Source organism: Myotis lucifugus, unplaced genomic scaffold, assembly GCF_000147115.1.
Source record: "Myotis lucifugus unplaced genomic scaffold, Myoluc2.0 scaffold_34, whole genome shotgun sequence".
Classification (NCBI taxonomy): domain Eukaryota; kingdom Metazoa; phylum Chordata; class Mammalia; order Chiroptera; family Vespertilionidae; genus Myotis; species Myotis lucifugus.
Genome location: NW_005871082.1, coordinates 3933278 through 3940588, shown reverse-complemented (window position 1 = coordinate 3940588; position 7311 = coordinate 3933278). Strand labels below are relative to the sequence as shown.

The window sequence follows — 7311 nt, the reverse complement described above, 5'->3', positions numbered from 1 at the left end:
TGGACAGCTCATGCGTAGGGGCGGGAGGGGGTGCTGGGGTAAATGCACAGAGTAGAGGACCTCTGCCCGGTGTGCTCGGCTGCTCCTTGCTCTGTGCTTCCCGCGAACCTTCTGCACATCTGAGCCACACGTGGTAGAACAATTCCTGAGCCTCCTCATGAGGCTCTGAGCTGCTCAGTGACCCTGTCTTTCTTTTTACCCACAAAATGTTCTGGCACAAAATACCCATTTGACAACAAATGAGTCTTGCTCTGGGGGCACCACATTACAGGACAGTGATGGCGAACCTATGACACGCGAACTCATTTTTTTGGTTGATTTTTCTTTGTTAAATTGCATTTAAATATATAAAATAAATGTCAAAAATATAAGTCTTTGTTTTACTATGGTTGCAAATATCAAGAAATTTCTATATGTGACACGGCACCAGAGTTAAGTTAGGGTTTTTCAAAATGCTGACACACCGAGCTCAAAAGGTTCGCCATCACTGTTATAGGAGAACATTTAGAACGCCATTACCTTCTACCAATTTCAAGTTCAGTGAAAGGTCACGGGAGGGAAAGATCAACATAAACAGGGGTGGGGGTGGACTGACGGCATTAATGATATTAAGAGGATTGAGTTGGAAACAGGAAATCTGAATAAAGATTCTTCGACATCAATTCAGCAGCTGATCAGCAAGATCTCCCACTTGGAAGTGTATAGGATGTGTGAGGGGGGATGTTGGAGGGGAGAAGGGAAGGAGCCAGGTCCTTGCAGAGAATTTCTCTTGTTCCTTCTTCTTTTCAGCCTCATCAAGACCAACCCTTTGGGAGATTAAAAATGGTGGCAGAGTAGGAGGATGCTGCACGGACATGCTCCCAGGAACGAGCTGGAATTACAACTGAAATATGGAAAGGCTTCCTGAATAATCAATGGAAAACTCACAGGAGAGAACCCTGATACCCAAGGACCGAAAGTGGAAACCACATAGAGACTGGTAGGAGGGGCAGAGGTGCAATAGGGCTGGCCGGGCTCCCACAGACGGCAACTGAAGTCCCAGAAAGATATCTCAGCTGTGGGGGGTGCCAATGAGAACTCTGGGATATAATCCCGAAGCTGGGCTCCCCAGCAGAGAGCACCAAACTGAGGAGGGTACCCACATAACATCTAGGGGTGCTGTCTGCCAGGGAGTGGCTGAAAGGGCGAGGGCTACGCCCTCCATCTTGCCCCAGGGTAAGGGCTACGCCCTCCATCTTACCTTGGCCATGTGCTCAGCAAGGCTTCTTCCTGGAAGCCCAAGCCTCTGCTAGCCACACCCAGGACTTCTTTAAACTAACCAATGACAATCAAGGGAAGTCGCCATAGATATGACCACATCCTGTGTAACAAGACACCAACTTGCACCTGGCCAATCGGCAGGGCCCACAGTCCTTTCTCCTCCCCTTACTCCAACCCCCTATAAAACCCCTCTCCACACAGAGTTCTCTCTCTCTGCTTCCTGCCACTGCATCGGCGAGGTGGGGGAGCCGAGCTAGCTCGAATAAAGACTCTTATGCTTTTGCATCGGACCTGGCTGGCTCCCTGGTGTGGTTTCTTGGGGATCCTGAAATCTGGGCATAACATGGCAGCTGAAAGTTCAGGCACCCTCTTAAAGCAGGGGTCCTCAAACTACGGCCCGTGGTCCACATGCAAATACAAATATTGTATTTGTTCCCGTTTTGTTTTTTTACTTCAAAATAAGATATGTGCAGCGTGCATAGGAATTTGTTCATAGTTTTTTTTTAAACTATAGTCCGGCCCTCCAACGGTCTGAGGGACAGTGAACTGGACCCCTGTTTAAAAAGTTTGAGGACCCCTGTCTTAAAGGGACAATGCACAAAAATTCCCTGTGGAGCCACTGACCTTGTGCTCTGGCAGAGGGAGGGTGAAGTGGACTGGAGCTGTGAGAACAGAACCCAGGACTGGGGACTCGGGGGATAGAGCTCAGAAGGCAGACACCCCAAGTGTCCTGGGCTGAGTCATTCCCTCACACAGCGGAGGACATCTTTCCCACATAGACATCTGCCCTGCCTGGGGAGAAGACAGTCGACACACCCTATTGGAAAACACCTTGCCCTGAGGCCACTTAAGAGACTAAAAGTAGCAATTATCCTCCAGGCAGAAGCAACTGCCCCACCCTGTTGAAAAAAAAAAACGCTCCCTACACCTGAGGATGATTGCCTGGAGCAATTCAAGTCAGAATCCTATTAGTCTGTAGACCAGTGGTTCTCAACCTTCCTAATGCCGCGACCCTTTAATATAGTTCTTCATGTTGTGGTGACCCCCAACCATAAAGTTATTTTTGTTGCTACTTCGTAACTGTAATTTTGCTACTGTTATGAATCGTAATGTAAATATCTGATATGCAGGATGTATTTTCATTGTTACAAATTGAACATAATTAAAGCATAGTGATTAATCACAAAAACAATATGTAATTATATATGTGTTTTCCGATGGTCTTAGGCGACCCCTGTGAAAGGGTCGTTCGACCCCCAAAGGGGTCACGGCACACAGGTTGAGAACCGCTACTGTAGACAGAGGAGGTCTCTGGAGGCTTTGAGTCTTAGCCTGAAACAATTAATCAGAAACAACCTTTAACACTGTCCTGCACTAGTTATTGAAAGGTATAGAGGATCTGCCTAAAACATAGTCACAAAACCAAACAGACAACCAAAATGAGGAAACAAAGAAACAATCCCCAAATGAAAGAACTATCGAAAGAAGAGATAAATGAAGTAGAGATAAGAAATTTATCTGAAACAGAGTTCAGAATAATGATGTTAAAAATGCTCAACAGTATGAAAAAAGATATAGTAACTATGAAAAAAGAACAGTCTGAGATAAAGAATGACATAACACAAATAAAAAACACATTGGAAGGAATACAGATTAGGGGAAGCTGAGGCAAATCAGTGAATTAGAAAACAGAGTTGAAAATATTACTCAATTAGAGAACCAAAAAGAAAAAACAATTAAAAAATAGGAGGACAGCTTAAGGGAGCTGTGGGACAATGTGAAACGTAACAATATTAGAATAGTAGGTGTGCCAGAAGAGGCAGAAAGGGAGAAAGGAATAGTGAAGGTGTTTGAAGAAATAATGGTAGAAAACTCCCCTAACCTGGTAAAGGGAAAAGTCACACAAGTTCAGGAGGCAAAGAGAACCCCAAACAAGAAGAACCCAAACAGACCCATGCCAGACACATCATAATTAAAATGACAAAAATTAAAGACAAAGAAAGAATCTTAAAGGCAGCAAGAGAAAAGAAAACTGTTACCCACAAAGGAGTCCCCATAAGGCAGACACCTGATTTCTCATCAGAAACTCTTCAGGCCAGAAGGGAATGGCATAAAGTACTCAAGGTTATGGAAAGCAAGAATCTGAGACCAAGATTACTATATCCAGCAAGGCTATCATTCAAAATAGATGTCAAATAAAGAGCTTCCCAGACCAAAAAAGGCTAAAGGAGTTCATCACCACCAAGCCAGCATTACAAGAAATGCTAAAGGGATTGCTGTAAGAGATTGCTAAGTAGAAGAAACAGAGAGAGAAACCTAGCCATACAGAATTAAAATGGTTATAAATAAGTACCTCTCAACAATAACCCTAAATGTAAATGGATTAAATGCTCCAATCAAAAGGTGTAGGATAGCTGAATGGGTACAAAAACATGACCCAACTCTATGCTGTCTACAAGAGACCCATCTCAAAACAAAAGACACACACAAGATGAAAGTGAAGGGATGGAAAAAAAATTTTCCATGCAAATGGAAAAGACAAAAAAAAAAGCTGGAGTAGCAATACTCACATCCAACAAAATAGACTTTAAAAGCATCATGCTAAGCGAAATAACCCAGTCGGAGAAAGATAAATATCATATGATCTCACTCATTTGTGGAATATAATGGACAACATAAACTGGTGAACAAAAATAGAGCCAGAGGGGGAAAATATACTAGAATATAATAGAAGTAATCCTGTTATTTGCAGATTTTTAATATTTCCTACAACTTTTGTGCTATCACACTATGTTAGTGCAGTTTTAATAATCTATATATATAAAACCCTAATATGCAAATAGACTGAACGGCCGAACAACCGAACAACAGAACAACCAAACAAGCATCACTATGACATGTGCTGACCACCAGGGGGCGTGCACAGAACATGGCAGGCATTGGCAGCAGGTGGCAGAGTGCGGAACATAGTGGGCATTGGCTGAGGCAGGATGGTGGAGCAGGTGAGTGGGTGTGCCAGACCAAGGCGGGGTACCGGTTGCTGTCATCAGGGCGACCTCTGGTGGTTACTGATTGCTCAGCAAGGTCAGTGGGTGTGAGCAGTGGCTGCTGGCTCTGATCGCCCCTGAGGGCTCCTCCACCTCCCCCTGCTTCTGAGGGGGAATTGGGGCAGCAGCCACCGCTCGAACCTGCTGCTGGCACCAGCCCCATTTGCTCCGTGCTGTCAGTGAGTGGGAGTGGGGCTGCCAGCAGACAGGGGACCGGGGGTCACGGTGGGAGGAGCCAGGCGGGGGCTCAGAGGATGGGGCAAGACCCACCCCTGTGCCCACCGCAGCCTCGCAGCCCACAGTTCCTTTCAAGGTGCACGAATTTGTGCACTGGGCCCCTAGTATTATTATACTTAAAATCCTTTTATTCTTGAAATATTAATGTTTATTGCATGTAACATTATTATATGTAAGATCATTTTTCGTGAATAATTGGTGTTTATTGCATGTAACATTATCATATTTAAAATAGTTTTTCTTGAGATATTAATGTTCATTGCATGTAAAAAAATATTTTGAAATAACAGGATACTGAAACATTAAAAAGAAAAAAGACCAACCCTTTGGATTTTGGCCAACATTGTCTGCAATCCTTTCTCTTTCCAGAATTCCATGAAGTGCTGGGTCCATAAATATTTGTGGAATGGGAGCACCTTGCCATAAAGACAAAAGTAAACACTGCATTATTGACACAAGTTCATTAAGAGTTCATAGAAAGGAGAAGGGTGGGAGCAGTGAGATCTTACTGAAGAATTTCTAGTGGATTTAGGCTTGACCTGGGCTGCGGGGCATAAAGACATAGACTGTCCCATTCCCAGGCCCTGCAGTATTTTTTCAAGCTGCCAGTGAAGACAGCTGTAGTCTTCTAAGCCAGCAAAAGCTACACTGTAGGTAGAGTAGCCACTAGCCACACTTGACTATTTAAATTTAAATACAATTTAAAATTCAGTTCTTCACTAACCGCATTGGAGTGGCTAATAGCCACATGGGCTTGGGGGCTTCCATATTGAATAGCTCCGTTAAAGAGTATTTCCATCACCACAGACTCTTTCATGGGACAATGCAAATCTAAGGAGTAAATCCCCTCTGGGTTGCTGAAGGTGGGAGTGTGAGGGGGGGGGCAAGGCAACTTTTAAATATTTTTTTATAGGTTCTTCTGTTCCTCCATACTTTCATACTTTTAGCTACTACTCTTTAGGATTTAACTAATGTGTCCTTCAATGATGGTTTCCACTCTCAGAATGCAGGATGTGTGTATTTTTACATTTTTTGATTAATTTTAGAGAGAGAGAGAGAGAGAGAGAGAGTGAGAGAGAGAGATGTTGTTCCACTTATTTATGCATTCATTGGTTGATTCTTATATGTGCCTGAGGGGAGATGGAACTCGAAACCTTGGCGTATGGGGATAATGTTCTAAACAACTGAGGTACCCAGCCAGGGCACCACAATAAATTAAGAGATGTGTGTGTGTGTGTGGGGGGGGGGAGACCTATAGGAAAGTGGTTACATACTTGCTTTCAAGACATTAGTGCAACCAAAGTCAAATATGAACTGTGCTATTTATTTCTACTCATTGTCTACCCAGGTGTTTGTGGGGATCCTTTTGTGAGGGGTGGACCAGAGTTCTGGTGGCACCCTGATTGATAATGGTTGTTTTTAGTCTTTAGAAAGGTTCAGGGCAGATGGGAGAAAATGCCAGGAGGAATAAAGACTATGGGAGAAAAAATGGGAGGTGTGAACAATTTTTTTTAAAACATATTTTATTGATTTTTTACAGAGAGGAAGGGAGAGGGATAGAGAACTAGAAACATCAATGAGAGAGAAACATCGATCAGCTGCCTCCTGGGGATGTGCCCGGAACCAAGGTACATGCCCTTGACCGGGATCAAACCTGGGACCCTTCAGTCCGCAGGCCGGCGCTCTATCCACTGAGCCAAAGCGGTCAGGGCAGGTGTGAACAATCTCATTTGAACCTCTTCACCGCAGTATGGAGTGACCGAGTGTGCCTTCCAGATGAAAATCTCTCCATCCTCAGAACTGATATCGCTTGCCCACACGTTTTCCCGGACATGTGGACGTCCGTAGGACAGCTGTTTCCTGTACTTCTGAATTAAAATACGCAAAACCCTTTGAAAAGTGCCCACAAATAACATGCGCCATAGAAACAGTAGCGTGGTTATTGCTTTCATCATTATCCAGCATCATTTCCCCAGCGAGGTATAAGTTCCTTGGAGATGAAGATCTCATCTTTCTTTCTCACTGTTAAACATTTGGTAACGTGATGAGGACCTTGGAGAAGCCGCTTTGCGCGCCCAGGTTGGACCACATAAAAGTCGTGTGTAATAGTCCGACCTGAGTCCCCAAGCCCAATTTGGTACCCACTGTTTACAAGCCTCTGCCCAGTTTATAGTCAAAGTATCAAAACGAACAGGTAGTCAAACCCCCAGGTAGGAGTGCAGCCGGAGGAGCAATGGTACCCACGGCCCAGCATGGGCGCGGGGTGTGGGAGAGACTCCATGGCGATCCCCACCCCCGACAGCCCCAGGCTACTCGCAGAGACGCTTTTCGCCCCTCCCGCGCCTGAGAGGCAGGCCCCGCGCGGCGCGGAGGGGCAGGACCGCGGGCTCGGGGTCTGGATGGGGCTGCGAGTGCAGCCGGGATGCCAGGCTCCGGCGCCAGGGCGCGGGGAGTAGGTCGGGGCGGCGCGGGGCACCACCCACGGCTCCCAGCCGTCCAATCAGAGCGCGGCTCGGGAGCGCGCGGCGGCCAATCAGGAGCGGCGGGAGCGGCGCCAGGACCGCGAGCCAGCGGCGGCGCTGCGATCCGAGCGAGCTCCATGGGAGCCGAGCGTCGGGAGGGGATCCCGGGCCAGCGCGGCCGGCTCGCTGCGGCCACCTTCCGCCGACACTCGGGACCCTGCGGGCGGCGTCACCGGTAACCGCGCCGCGCCCCCGCGGAGGGAAGGGCGAGCGTGCGGGCGAGGGGCCCCGCAGGTGGAGCGGGC

General features: G+C 46.7%; 1 protein-coding gene across 2 annotated transcripts in view; it reads left to right on the top strand.

Annotated features, from left to right (window-relative positions):
• The first annotated feature begins 7137 nt into the window (after positions 1 to 7137).
• Positions 7138 to 7311, top strand: part of STON2 (stonin 2) — a 127804-nt gene continuing 127630 nt past the window's right edge. Inside the window, exon 1 of one of the 2 annotated variants that reach the window (XM_014454269.2) lies at positions 7138 to 7241. The gene's annotated coding sequence lies outside the window, so the exon portion shown is untranslated. The remainder of the gene's footprint in view (positions 7242 to 7311) is intronic. The other variant, XM_023752509.1, reaches the window with a different exon arrangement.